A 21314-nucleotide genomic window follows, 5' to 3' on the forward strand; every position below is an offset into this window, starting at 1 on the left:
CAGAATTAAGGCAGGCTTCTGTAAGGCAGTGATGTCAGTACTGGCATCAAAGTCTCTGTACTATCTAAATCCTCACGATAGCAGAGGAAGATGAACACTTTTATGCCTGTCATCTTTGGCCCACAGAGAGCGGATCACCAGCACCTTGAGCAAAAATCACAGCCCACGGCAATTACTTGCATGTTGCTGTTTATGTGCTGCCCTCCTGAACTAGAGCATGAGAGTAACGAGAGCACCATAGAGCCTTTTTCATGTGTATTACTTCAGCTCATAACTCAGTGCAAGGAAAGAAAGAAGACCAGGGAATGGAGAAAGAATAACGAAATGTCTAGAGATAACTGATGACTCACCAGGTAGCTTCTGATTTGCTTACTCTTTATGAAAACCATGTTCTTGCTAAATGCAAATGAATAATTTACTAGTGTAGTGGACAGCTTTTTGTTTTGTGTCTGTCCCACATTCTTTCATTGTCAAACCTCCTCCTGCTCACTCCGCATGATTCTAGTAACACTGAATAGGTGATCATCTGGCCTATGCTAGCCAATCAGAGTACTCCTTCCCCCTGGACTCCACGGTAGGTCCAAGGGTGAACATATGACTGAAGCAGCCACAAGGAGAGACAAGTGTCTCTCTTTTCACTGAGACAGAAATAGACGCTGGGAGAGAAGCTCTTTCTTTTTGAGACTGAGTTGCAAGGACCTTATGAGTCTGGAAATGTCAGGGTCCAGCTTTCTCTACACGTTGAGAAAGGCTGTCAGAGGATGAAGCCAACACAGGTGAAAGCAGAGATAAGACAAACAAAGGAAAGGAGAGATGATGTTTGCTTCTTAAATACCAGATGCAATTATGTCTAAAGATCAAGCCATAGTTTTTTCAGACTTTTGAGCTAATGGTATTTATTATTTTTATGTATTTATTTTTGTTCAGACAGTTTGAGTTGGGTTCTACCCCTTGCAACCAAAAGGTCTTGATGACCACAGATATCACAACAGGCAACATTGTACCAGCATTAGTAATTCTCGTGAGGTAGTATCCTGTGTGACAAGATTGCAAGAGCAGTATGAGTTAGTGGTCTTCAGGGCCTTGGACCCCATGGTAGGGGTCTGGAGTATAGCTCTGGTGATCCACCTACAGCCCTTCATTTGTGGTGCTTCCAGCCAAAGGTCACCACTATGGCAACTAACTGATGTGATATCCTTTAGCCTTCTCTTGGTTTCTAGAAAACCTTCATGGATCACTCTTTTTGTCTGAGGGCACTCCAGTCAAGAAAGGAAAAAAAAGCAAAAAGCATTATTACCTTAGTTTAGACCTGCTGCCCTCATCCAAGTCAGAAAAACCACAGACCTGAATCTGCTTATTCTCAACCCAGAAAAAACTTGTGTTAACAGAAGACTGTCCACCCTTCTAATGCGAACAGTGTCAGTAGCTTAGAAAGCCCTTGGATTTGAAGAGAATGCTTGGCTGAATGCTAAGTGAGCAAACAAACCAGGTCTGTCCAAGGAATGGGCCACTAGAACTCCAACTGATCCAAGGAATGTGGCAGATTTCCTGAGGCAGTTTTATTTACATATAAACCCAACTATTTCCTTTCATTGCAAACAGTTAGTCAGTAATGTTAGTAAGGAGTTTGGGGCATATTCTGTATTTTCCATGAAAGCCATGTTAACAGGCAACATTATATTCTCCTTTGGCTGATGTCATTAAGTACTATCCACACCACCACTCACTGACAATATAACTGGCATTTGTGGCTGAGTCTGTGTTTGTCAGAAGGAATTCTCCCCTCTGTCCTTTTCCAAGTAAGTCCTATGACTTTCGTCATACCTACGATGACTTGTATTAAATAAGGCACTTGATAGATGAAATGTAAAAGTGACCTAACTTCATAGTCTAATGTGACAGCACTTCTGCAGAGGACACATGAGTGAGATTTAAGGTTTTTGGGTGTGGAGTGGAGTCAGAGAGGATGGGTATCATCTAGGATAAAGGATCAATTCTCTCCTGGGCTGAAATGTGTTACTCTACAATAGGGGTAGGCAGCTCCTGCCCCAGGCCAAATCCAACCCACCATGAGCTAAGAATGTTTTTTACATTTTTAAAGATTTTATTTATTTATTTATTTATTTATTTATTTATTTATTTATTTGAGAGAGAGAGTGCGCACATACGCGAGCATGGGTATAGGCGCTCAGGCACACTCACAGTGTGTGTGGGGGGTTGTGGGAAGATCAGGGCGGGGGAGGGAGAGGGACAAGCACACTCCACACTGAGTAGAGAGCCAACGCGGGACTCAATCTCACAACCCTGAGATCATGACCTGAGCCAAAATCAAGAGTTGGCCGCCCAACCGACTGAGACATCCAGGTGTCCCTGGTTTTTCCATTTTTAAATAACTGAAAAAAAAATCCAAGTTGAAACAATATTTTGTGACATGTGATAACTGATATTCATATTTCAGTGTTCATTAATAAAGTTTGATTGGCATACAGCCTATCCTTATTGGCATACACCTATTCCATTACATACTGTCTGTGGCTGCTTTCATGCTATAGTAATGGAGTCGGGTGGTTGTGACAAAGACCATGTGGCCTGCAAAGCCAAAAATATTTATCTATTCAGTACCTTACAAAATAGTTTGCTTACCCCTACCTGACAAAGGTCTTTCTTCCAAGGCTATGGATTATGTTGCTCTCCCTTGCCAGCTATCAGACAAGCATAATGATGCAATGAGAGAGCCACTAATTCTCATCCCGGCTTCATGCCCAGCTTCCTGTGTGACCCTGGAAAGTGATTTAACTCCTGTAGGGCCTTGCTCCTCTGCTCTTATCTCCTATTACAGAGCTGATTACAGCTCTAAAATTATTTGATCCCACAGAGGCCTGATGCTGGTTGCAAAGGGGTGAACTAGATGGTTTGGATGCCCCTTTATGAAGACCACAGATTCTGCTTGGAAAGTGACCTCTGCAGGTCAACATTCTACCAACCAATATGGTGCTATTCTTCAGAGGCATTCTGATCCCTAAAGACACAACTCTACCCACATGACTTATTTTCAAAACTGTGGCCGTATTTACAGAAGCAAAGTGCAGTAGAAAATTGAAGGAACTGGCTGAATGGTGTCTAGCTCACTAAATGCTTTGTCCTGAAAATATCTGACTGTGGCATAAGTCATAGAAGATACATTAATTCTGTCTAATTGGCAAGGCTCTCTGCTTCATCAGGTAAGCTTCTTTTCGTTTTCTGAGGGGAACAGTGCTGACGTGGGATTATCTGGATAAAGGCCTCCACTGTCCTCTTGACTTGGCTGATGAAGATCGGGCCAGAGCCTGCACACTTGGCCGTGCAGACAGATCCATGCTGGAAACTCAAACTTCACAGAGGATAATTTTGCAAGCAATAGCATCTTTTCCTTGAGAGCCTTGAAACACTGGTGACCCTTGTCCTATTCCAAAAGTTTTGTGATAAAGGAAAGCTGGAAGTTTTCCAGGTGATACTTTTGCAAAACCAACTTTTTAGGGCTTTAAAGATTTTGAGCTCTTGTGATGGGCCTAGAGGGTATGATGCTAACTGAAATAATTCAGACAGAGAAAGACAAATACCATATGGTTTCACTTAATGTGGAATCTAAAAAACAACAACAAATGAATGAACAAACAAACAAAAAAAGCGGAAGTAGACCCATAAATACGGAGAGCAGTCTGATGATTGCCAGATGGGGGGAGGGAAGGGCAAAACAGGTGAAAGGGAGTGGGAAATACACGTGCTCAGTTATGGAATGAGTAAGTCACCGGGATGAAAGTTACAGCACAGGGAATATAGTCAAAGTAATTGTAATAGCGTTGTATGGTCACAGATGATAACTACACTTACGAGGAGCATAGCATAAGCTATAGTCTTGTCCATTCACTATGTTGTACACCTGGGACTAATGTAACATTGTGCCAACTATACTTCATTAAAAAAAAATAAAACAACAAAATCTCGAGCTGCTGGGTATTTAGCACCTAATCATATTCTTCTGTGAATGTTATACGTGGTCACAATAAATGGCTGTCACTTACCCAGTGAGTCTTATGCATAAAGACAAATTCTGGGCCTTTAATTCTAACATTTGTCTCAAGACCTTTTTTTTTTTTTTTTTTTTTTTGGTAAGTAAACATTTATTTATTTATTTAATTTTTAAAATTTTTTAATTTAAATTCCAGTTAGGTTAACATATAGTGTAATATTAGTTTCATGTGTACACCTTAGTGATTCAGCCCTTACAGACAACACCTGATGCTCCCCCAAGTGCACTCCCTAATCCCCATCCCCTATTTCACCCATCTCCCCCACTCGCTTCCCCTCTGGCAACCATGAGTTTGTTCTCTATAGTTCAGAGTCTGTTTCTTGGTTTGCCTCTCTCTCTCTTTTTTCCCCCTATGCTCATTTTGTTTGTTTGTTTCTTAAATTCCACATAGGAGTGAAATCATATGGTATTTGCCTTGCTCTGACTTATTTCCTTTAGCATAATACTCTCTAACTCCATCCATGTCATTGCAAATAGCAAGATTTCATTATTTAGAACTGTGTCAAGACCTGCCAGCCTTTTATCCTTGCCAGTAAAAAAAAGGCTTATTAGTGATTATGGTAAAAGAAGTCCTCTGGCAGGAAATAAAATGTATCTATCTTAGCATCAGTATTTTGTAGACTTCAATCTCCTTTAGCTTTCTGGTAGATTACACAAAAGCTGCAATTCAAGATTAGCTCCAAAAACAAACCACAGAGCTCAAGCAGCCCAAATTCCCTGGACCCACACTTGTCTTTAATCAAAGAAGCTTTTTGGCCTCCAGGGTGCATTTTTCATATTTTTCTTCCATGTTTTAAGGCAGTGTATACAAGGATTTTTCTACTCAAAATACGCAGGAATACAAAAGTAGCATAAAAATGAATTGCACGGGATTCTTATTTTATGAAACTCTGTGAAAAAAGTAAGGATATAATTACATACACAAGCCGTTGAGGGGATTATCGCCTGAGACTGCAGCTGCAGAACACAAGACTTCTCAAATCAAAGAGTCAAAGCTGAGAGAGCTGAATGAGATGAGCTGGTTCAGTGGTTTCATATCGCAGATGAAGAAAGGGAGGCCAAGTGGTGGTGGCGGCAGGGTGACCTGTCCAAGGTGAGCACTGCTTGTAGGACTGGATTCACAGTCTACCTCTCCATATGCTTAGTCTCTGCCATCTTCCAGGCAGTTTCCTCTACCCCATCGCCATTTTGACAGCTCTTAACTGAAATGATGAACTGTTTTTTTTTTTATTGTGGTTTTTTTACTCAAGTATAATTAACATATAGTGTTATGTTAGTTTCAGGTATTCAGTGTAATGCTTCAACAATTCTACACATTTTTCAGTGCTCATCAAGTGTACTCTTAATCCCTTTTATCTTTTCACCCATCCCCCCACCCACTTCTATTTTTAAGAGTTACTGCCATGTGAGTGGGAAGAGGGTACATTGATATATGCCAATGGACACCTGGAATGAACATGCCTCTATTTTCTACCAGTGAATCTCTTGAATCAGACTTTCCTCTACAACTGGGAATTCCCTGTTCTTATTTGTACCTCTCAGGCAGCAAAGGCCCGACCCTTCTGGCAAGCCTGCTAGAACAATGCGGGATTTGTTTTGCCTGAACACTGGGACTCAACGTATCCAGATGAACATTACTTCCTGAGGAAGAACGAGGACCCAAGATAATGACCAAGGAAACTGGTATTTAGGCCACATGAACACGAACATGCCCCGAAGGAGTGAGGACTGTGCCTCCTTTTAGTTCTGTTCAAGGTTGGCACTCTCACAGTCAAATTTGTAAGGTCGAGTCTGAAATGCACCTTCACTACATGAAGCCTGTGTATTCCTGAAACCGTACATGTAAACTGAATCACACATTTCACAGTAATACAAAAGAAGTTTTATGTTAATTTTCTAATGCTTTTTGAGTGCCAAAATTTCTTAACTTCTCAAACTTCAAGTTTCTCTGGCTCTAGTGTTCCTGAAAAGTTCATTCATTCATCTGCACCTGTGTCAAGTACTTATTGACTGCTTACTATCTAAAAGCATTGTACTGGGGACATGGTGATGAGTAGACAGACTTGGTCACTGCTCAGATACAGCTCAAGTGAATACAGACACTGCATTACCACTTGTCAGGAGGCTCTGACAATTCCTATGCCTTAAATACCTGGCCAGGAGCTCTGCTTATTGAAACTGAGGTCTGAGATGGAGCTAGATGTATTTTGAGCCAAGACAAGAAACAAGTGATAAACAGCTGTTTTATTAAAAAAATAAAAACTGCTGATAAATACAACGATGATAGACAATGGTAAGTTTCAAGGAGAAAGTAAATGTGGTATGGTGCCAATCCATGAAGCTGAGGACAGTTTACTGATGGGTGGTCAGGGAAGGGCTCTCTGAGTATGGACTATATAAGCTGGACATAAGAAATGGAGAAGTCAACTGCTTGAGAGCCACAGAAAAAGCCTCGTAGGCAGAGGAAACAGCAGATACAAAAATCCCTGAACTGTGAGAGCACTTGGGTTGCTTGAGGTACTCAAGAGGCCAGCATGGCTACAGCGTATGGCAAAAGGATCTTATAGAAGAAGATTGTGGAAGCAGATAGGGACTGAATTCGTCAGGGTCTAGAAGTTTGGTTTCTAGTCAAAGTACATTGAGAAGCTATATAAGTTTTAATACATGATATAGTTTTTGTCCTGAATCATTTTGGCAACTGTTCGGAAAATGGGAGTGGAGAGACAGGGTGGAAAGAATGATGGAAACAGTGGAATCAGGCTTCTGCAGGAGGCTACTACAGGACTAAGTCCAGTTCAGAGATGATGACCTTATGACTAGCATGGGAGCAGCAGAACTGGTGAAGAGCGATGGGATTTGAGACAAATCTTTGGGATAAAGATAATAAGACTTGCTAATGCATAGGGGGGTGGAAAATAGTAATCAAGGGTAATTTGTAAATTTCTGGTTTGAGTCTAGGTTGAGGACAGTTCACTTACTAGGGAAAGAGAAATAAGGAGTTCATTTTGTACGTTTACATTTGAAATGTCAGTTAATGGATGACCTATGAAACTTTCACAACCCCCATATTTCCTGACTTACTTCTTACTTAAGCAGTTCTACTCAGTGTGAGGACTTAGAGACACAGAGACATCAGTCACAGTCTCTTAGTGGGGCAAAAACCTACTCAGAATGACTCCATGAGTTCTCTTCTCCAACCACCACCTTGCCCCCTGCCCAAAATCACTGCAACATTTTACTATAGGAACAAAAAACTGACAAGAACTCAAAAGGGGTAAAAGCATCAGCAGTGCACACCTGCATCCCATGCAGCTGCATAATACTGACTCTCTGATTAACCTACATGAAAGTATGGTGGGAAATGGCTAAGACAAAATAAGACAATGCAGCTCCATGAGTATTTTAGCAGAACCAAATCCTGCTGGTGAACATGGGATAGAATCACACTCTGAGAGAAAGCTGGAACTTGTTAATGGTCAGTCTCCTTGGACCAGCTTCATCAGGACCATCTTTGCAACATGACCATTTGCTTGATAGTAATGATTTCCATTCACATGTTTCTGATGTACAACTTGAATACGTGTAGGTCCATGGTGGGAAATAATACTGTTTAGCATTAATGTGTTGCAAATAATAATCCAGAGCTTTGACTGTTGAGATGAAACAAGATATGCTTTGGGACACTTTAAGATGGGATCCTCCACAATCATTCCTTTTTCATTAGTCTTAGAATAATCCTTCACAATGAGTATGAATTTTTGTCCATGGATTCATGGTCATGTTCCATGGTGGGTTATTCTAAAAAGTCTGGCACGTGCTATAGTTTTCTTGAATCTTTTCAATATTGGGATAAATTTCCAGCTATAACCAGCTCTGTTTTGGGTAGCATGGCCTGTAAATGTAACACGTGGGTTTTGTAATAACAACGTCCATAAAAAACATTCTAGGGTCAAAAACTCAAGATAATAACTGGGGAATATCCTGCTTTCTCAACGATAATCTTGATTTTTCTCAACTTTCTTCCTCTCCCATGCTCAATTAGATTTGATAGTCCACAGAGTTAACCGAGTGACTTAATCAACTTGGATGGGTGAGTCTTTGGGTTGATTTAGCCAAGTTTCTGGGATGTTATCGCAGATGTTCAGAGCATTCGCATTGAACGTTTTCCTGTCAGTCTTGAAGAGAAACATGAGACAAAGCTCTGATACTTCATGTTTATAGGCATAAAAAATGGGAGTAGACCTATTCTTTTCTTTTCTTTTTTTTTTTAGCTTAGTTGTTCATTTATTTATTCACTCAGCTCTTAGGTACACCCCCCCCCCCACCCTGTCCCCTGGGCACAACCATGGTAACGCTTATCAATGGGGAGCCCACAGTCTAAGGGTTGAAGGTCAAAGTCAAAGTTCCTTTTTCATCTTTCTCCTAGTACCTACTTCTGAGTCCTTGGTCACTCGAGGTCCTCAGTGCTTAGTAAAAGGAGGAAAAGGCCAAATATGCATTGGATGTTATGTCTTAAAAATCAGCAAACTCTTTGTCTGGGCAATCTTGAGAAAAATCACTGTCCAAGCTTGTGGCCATGGGAGAGGTGTGTGGATGTCTCCGGCAACACGGCTTCTCTTATGGTAGACAGTGACTGGGAGTAGACCTATTCTTAAAGATTCTCAAAAGAGGCCTTCAATGAGGACAAGTTGTGAGCCATAAATATAATGGCCGTACTGTAGAACCCTTGCAGTGTCTGTAGTAAAAGTAGCAATCTCTTCATCAACTGATTGTATTTGTTTTCCCTTACGGATTATGTTGTTTTTTATACTGTTTTTTGAGTAGTAATCATTGGTATCTCAGTATCATCTGGCAGTTTGTGGCTACGCTTGGCTCCCATCACACACCCTTAAACACATAACAAGAAATAGTGGTTTCTGGCTTCTGTGTGTGCTAAAGAGCTTTGAGAATCCACATAGCCTGACATTTGAGAATGTCTTTATGATGGTAAATTCAATGTTACAACATCCTTTTCCCTACCCTTCAAGTGAGAAGTTCCATCTTAAACGCTAGCAAAGATGGAGTAGATTGTTTCACACTATTCACACTAATATGCTAAGAACAACTATCTATTTATATACTACACATATATATGCAGTATAAGTAAATACAATACATATATATTAAAGATACAATATAATACATAATAAAGATATATATATATATATATATATATATATATATATATTCTATCTATCTATCTATCTATCTATCTATCTATCATCTATCGCCAAGTCTTTAAAGGCATTGGAGTCAACCAGAGGGATACAAGATCCCAGGGATAAGGGAAGCCCATTGAGGCAATTCTCACATTGGCCTCTGTTCTTTTCCACTTAAGGCATTTGCCAATTTTGGGGGCAGGGAACAGACGGGGACTAGTATAAAATGTCCTGGGATTTGAGTCAGTCTCACAAGGCAAAGAGGCACCAAGGAAACTGAGTCTTAAAAGGTAGTACTGAGGAACGAGGGGAACCACAGAGAAGTCAGTCCAAACTAAAATTGAGAAAATACACAGCTGGGGGCTTTGAACTCAAAGAAGTACTAACAGAAATTCTACAGGCAGTAAGAACATGATCACAGACAGAAGCATGGTAATGTAGGAAGGAACAAAGATCACCAGAAAAAGTAAATATCAGGTAACTCTAAATAAATAACGGCCTATTTAAAATGACAGTGGCACGTACTGCATGGAGCACTGGGTGTTACACGCAAACAATGAATCATGGAACACTACATCAAAAACTAATGATGTACTGTATGGTGACTAACATAATAAAAAAATGATGTCTTCTGCGTTTATCAATATATGTAGAATCAAAATGCATAACGAAAATACAAAAGGCTGAAGGAGTTGTAAATGACATTAAGTTTTTGTAAGCTACTTGCATTATCTCAGAAGGTATTAAAATACTAACAAAGTAGACTAATTAAGTGGAAGATGCTTGCTATAACCCTTGAGTAGCCGCTAAAACAATTATAACAGAGGCCTACTTAACAAGGTAATAAAAAGAACAAATGGAATAATTTAAAAATTGTCAGTGATCAAAATTTTAAAAAAGGCAAGAAGGGATTAATAAGGGAACAAAAAAAATAGATGGATAAAAGGAAAACAAATATTAAGATAGCATATTTAAATTCAAATGATACAGTAATAACATTAACTGTAAACTGGTTAAATACTTTCATTATAAGATAGTAAGGGCACAGAATGGTTGAAAATAAAAGTATGAAGAAAGATACATCATCAAAACACTAATCAAAAGAAAGTTGGTGTAGTTATACCTAATATCAGATGAAGTGGAATTTAATGCAAGAAGTATTAGAGATAAAAAGAGTGACACTTCATAATGATAAAAGGATACACTCATCAGGAAAATAAATATCTATGCTCATGTAATTACATACCCTCAAAGTATATAAGGCAAACATTTCCAGAACTGAAAGGAAAAAGAGACAAATACATAATCATAGGAGATGTTAATATACCATTCTCATATAAAATTGAATATGCAAATAAAAATCAGTAAGGATTTACGTAGAAAGATGGTTTGTGTAACATGGTTAAAAACTTAATTGACATTTATAGAACACTATAGCCAACAACTATAGCATGCATGTTCTTTTCAAATGCACATGGAATATTCACTAAAATAGACTATACACTAAACCATAAAACAAATTTCAGTAAATTTCAAAGGGTTGAAGTCCCAGAGTATGCTTTCTGACCACAGTAGAATTAAATTAAGAATTAATATCAGAGTAACTAGAAAATCCCCCAAATGTTTGTAAATTAAGCAATATATTTTTGATAAGCCTATAGGTCTAAGAAGAAATCACAATGGAAATTAGAAAATATTTTGAACTGAATTATAATGTAAGTATTTCATTCCAAGAGAAGCAATGAAAAGGATAAGCCAATGAAAAGGCTAAGGTTGTCCTTCCTGAAAGAAAAATATGGCAGAATTAAGTAGTCCTGGGAATACTGAAGATCCTGTTTTATTTACGGCGTGACTACATTGCAGTTTGCAGATTTGATAAAATGATGCTACACGTTCTAATTTTTCATTTCTCTTATTCAATTGATACATAATATTGATATAGGGCTTCAAGCTCACCAGTGTGTCCTCTGTTCATATCCTAGGAGGCTGTCAGCAAATCCAGATCCCACACTAAAATCCTGAAGCTCTGGATGATAGCAAAGGCAGAGCAAATTCTTCTCAAGTGCTTAACTGAGAATCTTCATCAAATGATGATGAAGAAACCAATTCTGGTGGGTGGTCGTGAGTCAGTAATTGATTAGAATTCTCCTAATCAGGCTGATTTGCTACAATTGTATTGTGGTTAATCAGTTTCATATTAGTTTGATTAATGCTGAATTTTACATAGACTTTCCTTCTAACAAGAACAACAAGGCACTGAATGACCCAAGACAGGACATGGACACTTGTCAGATGTAGACTGATAGAGCATTTTGGAGTCTCTACCTGACCATTTAACTCTATTTAATCTCTCTCTGTGTGTAGCTTGTGGAAAGACCTTATTTTATTAGCTACTCAAGGTCTTCTTTATTGTTTTATCAGTAAGGCAAAAATACATTTCATGCATATAAGTATCTTGGTGTGGTAGTTGGGTCAATATAAAAATATTAATTTCTGCACACCAGCTTTTGGTTCCTGAGAATGAACCAGGAAATCTCAAAAAAAGGCTTTTGGAACAGTAGGTATTCTAATGATGTAAATTAATATCGAGAAGATGAACTCATGATGGTGTAAAATAGATAACCACTTCAACGGTACATCTTGTTTGCGATTTTGTTTACAACAGAACATTGCAATCCTAGAAGGCTGTGTGGTCACTGCAACAACTTTTAGCAATGATCCTTATGAGGAAGTACTGTGAAGATCACTAATCATTGATTTATCACCACCCACTAGAATCGGCTTCCATCTTGTTTCTTACCCTTGACTTTCTGAATTATCACACAACTCTTAGACATCACTTAATATTAACTGAATAACCCAAATCATCAGGTGCTATGGAATGTTCTCCATTTCTGTACACCATGATCTCTTAAGGTGGATGTTTTACTCTCATAGTCTGGTTTTTGCATTTTTAAAGATTTATTTTTTAAGTAGGCTCCATGCCCAGTGTGGAGCCCAATGCAGGGTTTGAACTCAAGACCTGAGCTGAGATCAAAAGTTGGAGACTCAACCGACTGAGTCACCAAGTCGCCCCTGCTTTTACATTTTTATAAGCAACCAGCCTGAGTCACCTCTCTGAGTTCATCTACAACATGAGTTTCCCGTGTGCTGTCCACTATTTGGGTTCAAGGCTGGGTCTCTGTGATTGGGAGTGTGGTCCTTTTCGCTGTTGCCACTTAATTCCCCGGGACACGGCATTACAGATTGTCACTGAGGAAGGCTGTTTCACGGAGGTTTACAAAAATGTAAATTTTGGCTCAGTCAAGAGGCTCTACTGAGAACACATCATTATGATCCCAAAATACATCACTGAAGAAATCACCCAAACTGACACGATAGCATAGACGATATGGGCTGCAACACAGCCAGCAGTGTGTACGTGTGGATCTGGACGGCAACGTTTGAATGCGAGGAAAATCACTGATCATGCCGATGAGAATAAACTTCAAAAACCTCATTAGAAGTTCATCACGTGCATTAAGTTCCCTTAATGGAACTCCTTTCCAGGAGACCGTCATGAGGCTTAGACTCAGGCAGGTGGACAGCCAGGAGTGGAGGACAGGTCTCCCCATTCTTTTATTTGGTAGCACTGGCTTGTTTGTTTCAAAAACAGAAGTAAAAGCCTCCTTGCCTATAAATGCCAGAAGTAGATGAACTGAGCTCGAAATTTACTAGGCCCTAAAACAGCTACTGGAAGCACAGGGTTAGCATCAGAAGCAAGGTATGAGCCTAATTTATTGGGTCAATTAATTAGATAAATATATATTGAGCGTCTCCTGTGTGCCAGACGCCATTACAGGTACTTAGAATAATGTAATAAACAAACTGGACTCCCCAGCTCTTGAGAAGGTCTGTAATTTGGCGGGAGAACGGAGTTGCTTACTAGTACTGAGAGTGGATTTAGTCTCCTCTTTTCCAGTTCGTTTTAAGTTTACTTGTTTGTTTTTTTCCTTGTGTTTGCTCTTAAAGGGAATCTCACTCTTTTTTTTTTTTTTAAGATTTTATTTATTTACTTGACAGAGATAGAGACAGCCAGCGAGAGAGGGAACACAAGCAGGGGGAGTGGGAGAGGAAGAAGCAGGCTCACAGCGGAGGAGCCTGATGTGGGGCTCGATCCTATAACGCCGGGATCACGCCCTGAGCCGAAGGCAGACGCTTAACCGCTGTGCCACCCAGGCGCCCCGGGAATCTCACTCTTATCCCCAGATCATCTTTAATGATGGAACTAATTGGCCATGAGCAATAATTGTTTAACTGATATTACAACCTATGGAGAAACCCTGCCATAATTACTGTTGCAGACAACTCTAAGATGACAAACAAACAAGCCACACAGGGAATCAAAAAATAAACAAACAATCATGATAGCAACCCGGTGTACATAACAACTTGAAAGTTACAGTAGCTGTCCTCGGAGGGGCATTCCAAATCACGCCAGAGAAATGTATGAATACTTCCCCCGACAGCCACGGGCTAGAGAGATGTGTAATTCAGTCTGCTGAGTCTTAACAATGGATGATGGGGTGGCCTGCATCCATGGTTCGCTTGCCTTCAGACTTCCAGGATGAACTAGGCCCACAGGAGACGGAGGGAGGCCAGGAGTGCTGTTGGGGCATTTCTCTTCAGACTGTAGGGGCCCGCTTCCCTTCCCCAAACCACAGTGGAGACCTGGGGTCTGCTTTACTGCTGGATGTACTTTTTCTAGGGAAACAGCACTTCATTTGTTCCAAAGGAAAGTGTTAATATTTTTATTTAAGCAGAAATGAGTTCTGGTTTGGTGAAAAATGGAATAAACTCATTTTTGCTTCAACCTTGTGGATGAGAAGAAAGTTTCTGATACTGACGTTGTGGGGTTATTATTTGTTCTTAAAAAATAGTTTTTTGGTTTCTATGGGTTTTGTTTGTTATTGTGATTGTTCTTTTTTAAAAAAGATTTATGTATTTTAGAGAGAGAGTAGGACTGGGGGGAGGGGCAGAGGAAGAGGGAGGGAGAGAGAATCTCAAGCCGACTTCCTGCTGAGCCCTAGCCGGACATGGGGCTTGATCCCACAACCCTGAGATCATGACCTGAGCCGAAACCAAGAGTCAGATGCTTAACTGACTGAGCCACCCACGTGTCTCAGCCTTGAAAAAACTTGTCTGGTAGGCAAAGCATGTCTTATCCCCACGCTTTGACTCCACACTTTTCACCCCTTTTGTCTTTATCCTCACCTTCTCCTGCCCCTCTTCTGCCGGCACCCATCCCCTCTGTGGTGTAATTTATCAAGGTCTCGTTCTCTAGGGACATCTGTGCAGATGTTGGCCGATAACATTCAACACCTTTCAGATGTGAGATCATTTTTATGAGACCTTCTTACAATCTAGAAAACCTTCGCTGTGATGGTACGGTGGCAGGCAGAGAAAATTGACTTCTTATTCTGGGCAAGGATCCAGTCATCACCTGCTTTTTCCTCTTCCTCAGGCCTGATCCTGTTCCCTAGGAAGCATTGTTCCCGTGAAGGAGCAGCCAAAGCAGGTCTGCTGGACCCTACAGAGCTCAATTCTAAGGGATTTGGAAGAATCATTTAGGAGCTCAAGCGACAACATTGCCTGAAGTCCATGGCCCTTTATTTAAGGAAGAACATTAGGAAACACAATGCAGAATGTTGCCCTCCTCAAAGGCCTCTCGCAAGAGACCTTCGAGTTCAGAAGTTAAATTCTTCCCAGTTTCCTTTATTTTTGGCACCTGAAACTTTTTTGCCTCTTACCCCTTCAAAAAGTTATGTCACAGTCAACGGAAAGACACTCCGACTGACGCTTCAGCAAACAAATTGTGAAGGAAAAAGCGGTTGTTAACATGCACTCCTTTTAAGGGTAGTTTTTTTCTGTTCTTCTTTTTCTCTGTTGACACATCCACTCTGGCTAATTAATTTTCTATGCAGAAAATGTGATTATTCAAAAACCCCGCAATTAACTTGTTCACTCCTGTGGATGCGTAATTGTTTCCCACATTTTTCTCTTGCAAACAATGCCTCTGTGAACATTCTCGAGCCTGATGCCAGGCACCGATGCAGACACTTTGCCATTTTGCTCCATCCGCCACCCCTCCCTTTCCTCCACCTAGTTTTCCAGTGAACCCCATTTTTTTCTGCCCCACACCCAAACCACTCTCCATGTCTTGGCTCCTATTGTCTGACCGGACCCTTGTTTCTGACCTGTTTGGGGACCTGCCACCTTGGCTTTCCCCTTGGGAACTCTCCCAGGATGCGATTCTTGTCTCTGCCCTCCAGCTTCAGACTGGAAATTATACGTAAGAGCCCCACCCTGAGCATCACAAAGCCTGTGGGGCTTGTCCTACCCAGACTGGCTTCCTCCTGGCTCCTGCCCGCCTCGGAGGCAAGCTCAGAGGCAAGAGTGTGTGTCTGACTTAGTCAATGGCATGTGCTCAGCTCAGGTGAGGGGTCTGGCATGTGATATATCTTAATGGTGATTTTAAAGTTATTTTGGGACTTAGCAAAGGAATTTTCATTACGTTTATGACTGCCTTATAGACATCCTGATTAAAGATCGATCGATAGATAGAGATAGACAGCTGGATAGACAGAGAAATGATAGCTCTCTGATAGGTCCAGTACCTCGGGACTATGCACAGTGCACATGTGGGTGCCGCAAGCTGAAGGAGAACCTAGCAGGCCAGGGGAAAAGGCCTTTTGTAGACTCTGCCTTCAGAGTTTCTAAGAATAAGTTTTCTAAGCAATAGCAAGTGATGCCACTTTGTGTGATTTCCCCCAATGTGAAGACAAGTCTCCTCGAGCAGACATTATTTTTTAGTAAGACTTTAAAAACGGCTCCTATTGTCTTCATCTGATCAGAGAACAGACCTCAAGCAACATCCTTCCCCACCCATTTTTTTTTTAAGATTTTATTTTTAAGTAATCTCTACACCCAACGTGGGACTTGAACTTACAGCCCTAGGATCAAGAGTTGCATGCTTAACCGACTGAGTCAGCCAGGTGCCCACCACTTGCTTCTTCTTATTTAATTACTATCTGATCACTGCACACAAAGTGAGAGAATACTGAGAAGCAAAAGCAGGAAAAAGATTTAAGTCACCTTGAACTAGAGACAATTACTGTTAACATTTAGTGGTATATTCTCTGAGAATTTTTCCCATGTGAATATATGTAATTACATAATATATATAACATATAATAAAGTATGAATATGTAATATATAATATGTATTAGAAATGATAAAATACTAAACATGTACATTTATGTATTACAAATACACACACATATGCATCACGGCCCCTTGTACATCTGCCTGATTGTTTTCAGAAACCACAACTTAATCTCTCTGTGGACTGTTTCTTGTTATCATTTAATTATCTCCCAATTTTCTTGACTCACCCATCTCTTTGCTTATAACTTCTCCCAAGTATACTTTTTTTTTCATGGCTTTCCCCAAAACCAAGGACTAATTTCACCACATACCAATTGGCTTCAAAAAAAACCATCAATAATCCCAAATTTAATCTTCTTTTTGCCCTCCTTTTAAAATTTTGTTTAAATTGAGAAATAATTCGCAGGCCACAAAATTCACCCTTTGAAAGTGTACAACTCAGTGGGTTTTTGGCATGTGAAGGTTGAGCATCCATCACCACAACCAATTTCAGAATATTTTTATCACCCCCAGAAGAAACCCTGTAACATTAACAGTCACTTCCTATGCTCCCTCCCCCAGCCCCTGGCAACCACTGATCTACTTTTTATCTCTGTGGATTTCCCTATTCTGGACGCTTTATATAAATGGAATCATCCAATACATGGTCTTTGTGATTAGATCCTTTCGCTTTACATAATGTTTCTGAGGTTCATCTGTGTTACAGCTTATCAATCACTACTTCGGTCCCTTCAATGGAATAATCCATTGTACAGGTAATCAAATTTTGTTTACTCATGCACCTGTTGATGGACACCTGGCTTGTTCCTCCTTCTAGAGGGTGTGAATAGGGCTGCTATGAACATTCCTGTGCAAGCATTTGTTTGAGTATCTGTTTTCAGTTTGGGGGGATATTTACTTAGCATTGGAATTGCTGGATCATGCAGTCACTTTACATTTAACTTTTTGAGGAACTGCCAAAATGTTTTCTGAAGTGGCTGCACCGTTGTGATATGTCCATCAGTGGAGTGTGAGGGTTTTAATTTCTTCACATCCTCACTAACACTTGTTATTTCCTGTCATTTTAATGATAGCCATTCTTGTGTGTGTGACGTGGTATCTCATTGTGGTTTTGATTTGTCTCCCTCTAGTGAGTGAGTAACCATGGTGAGCATCTTTTCATGTGCTTACTGGCCATTTGGATATCTTTTATGGAGCTGTGCCTATTCAGATCCTGTGCCCGTTTTTAATTTGGTTATTTCTCTTTATACTGTTCCAAGGTTCACCTTTTTAAATACAGATTTTTGTCACTCAGTTGCAAAACAGGCCTTCACGAAAGATGATGTTACGGTGCATTTCTACTCTCGGATCTTCTTAGTCTTCCCACTTGTCCTTAGAAGCCGACTATGCTTGGCTCTTACGTGTCATAAACACTCCTTATTAAGAGTTGACATCTGTGCTCCTGGCTGTAGTTTGAATTATTTATGGGGTCTGAAGATAGTTACATAGCCTGTGGAAGAACTAGCTTGCAACCAGAATACACATTATTCAAATCTGGCTGCATATACAAAATGCAAAATGTATATGGAGCACTGCATGCTCCATAGGACACACCACGTTGAAGAGGTAGGTTAGTTACTGATGGTAGTTACAACACTCTCTGACTCTACAGAAATGTCACAGAGCAGATAAATTCTAGCGAAGTTTCTCTATGAACTTAGTATGACCAAGTCCCCTTATCCCATTGAAATATATTATAAGATGAAAGTGCAGTTTGCTAGAAAAGATTTTGGTCTATGAATATACTAAAACCACATTTTATTTTATTTTATTTTATTTTATTTTATTTTAAAGATTTTATTTATTTTGACAGAGAGAGACAGCCAGCGAGAGAGGGAACACAAGCAGGGGAGTGGGACAGGAAGAAGCAGGCTCCCAGTGGAGGAGCCTAACGTGGGGCTCGATCCCAGAACGCCGGGATCACGCCCTGAGCCGAAGGCAGACGCTTAACGACTGTGCCACCCAGGCTCCCCTAAAACCACATTTTAACACCGAAGGTACCGAAGCTTTTAAGGAATGTAATATTTAAGGGAATATGTCATATTTCTGAAAAAAATTACAAAACACTGTTAATACTATTAACATACTCATTAGGTAAAAATCAAACAAGAAAAATGCAAATACTACCCAGCCCTGGAAATTTCTGCCTCTGTGAATATATATCTCACTTTTCTTAAGTGTTGAGATAGTGGTTCTCAGCGTGTGCAACTAAAGTTTCCAGCGTTAACAAACTTTCTCCCAACAATGATGGGACCTTCCCAATGACTTTTTTAACCTTCTCTAATTTTTATTTTTTTTGCTGTTTTTCACTATTGTCAAGACGAAGGTCCCACAGTTTTTCACACCAAATGTATTCTATTCTTCACAGCTCACCAATCCTGACCACTCCTAATCCCAGCCAGCCCTCTCCCACCTCAGGTTATCCACGTTGGTCTGAAAATCTCTTCTCAGCCCATGGGAATGTTTCTTTACCTTTGTATCTATACTGCCCACACAGTATCCGGCAGATGGGAAGGGATCTGCAAATGTTTGCTGAGACAGTGAAAGGATATATTTGCCATGCTAAGCCTTGCTTCCTGTCTTGGCTTATCTGTTCCCTTGGCCTTTAAACATCCATATCTGTTCAAGTTTTGCCCATCCTTTGCCCTACTTTCTCTATGTAGCTTCCTCCATGCTAAAATCCTTTACTGATTGCTAGTTACAGGCCAGGTAAGACAGGTGGTGTAAGAGCTGAGCTCTGGGCCCTGCCCTCATGAAGCTTCCAGTCCAGCACAGTGGGACAATAATACACAAGCGAGCAGATAAAGAACTATCTACCATTGTAAGTGCTTACAGAGCCTACATTGGGGGGGGGGTCACACAGTCATTTCACACAGCACCTTTCTATGCTTCTCATTTTGACATTTATTGCATATGGTTCTGTGTTAGTGAATTTTTTTCTGAAGATAAATATATCTTACCTCCTCAATTCAAGACTGGAAGTGGCCTATAGTAGGTATTTAAAAATATATCATTGGTTAGTATGTCCTTGGACAAAAGTAATGAGCGACACATTCAGTTAAGTCCTAAAATGCCCAATTCTTGAGGTTTCATAGGAATGAAAATGTGTCCTAATATTTTTATTGGGATATGTCATTGAATGTCCAAAACCAGCCAACAATATTTACATAGGAATTTCACTGATCATTTTATTTATGTAACCAAGGGTGATCTTCTTAGGGCTAGAGTCAATCAAAGTCATGTTCACTAATCCTGGCATTGTTGTACATTAATGAGTCAGGCATTAAAGTCTAGTTAGCCTAATAGCAGGAGGAGCCATACCTTTCCACTGTGAAGTAATAATGAGAGAATGATTTGGCACCCTTAATTTCAGTAAGATTGTGGGAGGAAAGTGCTGTGCACTTATAGTAATTTTGAATTATTTAATGTAACTGTTAAGTTCAGAAACATCTCTGGGCAGATGCCTAATAAGTGAGAGATCCCCCTAAGCCTATATTATTCTTCTAAAAGAGTTTTTCCCCTCTCTTATTAAGCTTAATAATACCAATTTGCAGCATCCAATTCTCTAACATCAGACCTCATTTACAGATTAAGTGCAATTCTTTGTGAAGTAAGGAATAAAGTGGAGGCTAAAATTTTCCAACCCAGTGAATTCCTTTTTTATGATTAAGGGGAATAGATCCTAAGCCTTCTTAAACAGAAAGGCTCTTAGGAGGGAAGGAAACCAGGGACAACGACTCAGGCTCTGTGCGTGCAAATAGAAGGTGGACGTTGCCCACGTTGCTCTCTTCCTTTGTCCACACACATTTAAATGTTTCTCCACCTTCTGCTTTCTGGAGATCTCCCATGGAGTCCAATAGCAGTTTTAAGGTCTTCAACTGTCGTTAGGTAGAGTTGACAAATTACTGCACATGGCTGAGAGCGGACTTGGAACATGCCACATTGTATCTGACCCCTGTTCTACCATCATACACTGAATTTTTTTAAAACATATTTTCTACCAGGGAGAACCTAACCTGCAGCCCATGTTCTCATACCAAGGGGTTTTGTGGGCATTCTTTACAGATCAATAGGAAAAACCTCTTGGACAAATGAAAGCTTTGTGAATAAAGTTTTGCTGATTTTAACCACCATCGACATATATGCTAAGTCAAATAAAGAATAGCTTATAATTGTTGACCTAGAGAAACCGGTGCACTGACTATGCCTGACTCTCCGTCCCACAGTTAGTTGGCCAAACAGTGCCTCTCCAAGTTAAGTGATACTGTTGTCAGAAATAATTTTCCCTCTGTAAATGAGCTTATGTAATGTTCTGTGTACTGGACAGATCTCCATGCAGATAGATTTTATGGCTAATGTCATAAAAAATACAAGAAAGAGGAAGAAATAATAAAGAACAAGGCAATCAGGAGAAACAATTTTCATCTCACACTTGGATTCTAGCTACAGCTTCATCCCTACTCAAAATTTCAGGGGAAGCATGAACGTACCAGTTGGAAGAGTCCTAGAAGATGGGCATGATTAGTGGACGATTAGCGCCTATTACCCAAGCACTGAATCATGCCCCAGAGCACACTAATGAAGCATAATAGTTCTTAGTATTTTTTAATAATGTTGGTTTTATAAACAACCCAAGGAGAAAGGAACCAATTTAAATTCCTGTTCTTGGCACCATACAGTTTCCGAAGAGACCATCCGGAGTTGTCCGTGGTTTCGTTGTATTTATTGGGAGCATGAAGAATAAGCTCATCCCATCATATGCAATTGATCATTTAGTGTCAAGACAGAGCTGCCTTATTTCA

General features: G+C 40.1%; 1 protein-coding gene across 2 annotated transcripts in view; it reads right to left on the minus strand.

Moving 5' to 3' along the window:
- The window catches only part of PRLR (prolactin receptor), a 168206-nt gene that overhangs the window by 95778 nt on the left and 51114 nt on the right, over window positions 1–21314 (minus strand). The gene's annotated exons all lie outside the window — the stretch shown is intronic.

The sequence above is a fragment of the Ursus arctos genome, unplaced genomic scaffold, assembly GCF_023065955.2.
Source record: "Ursus arctos isolate Adak ecotype North America unplaced genomic scaffold, UrsArc2.0 scaffold_15, whole genome shotgun sequence".
Classification (NCBI taxonomy): domain Eukaryota; kingdom Metazoa; phylum Chordata; class Mammalia; order Carnivora; family Ursidae; genus Ursus; species Ursus arctos.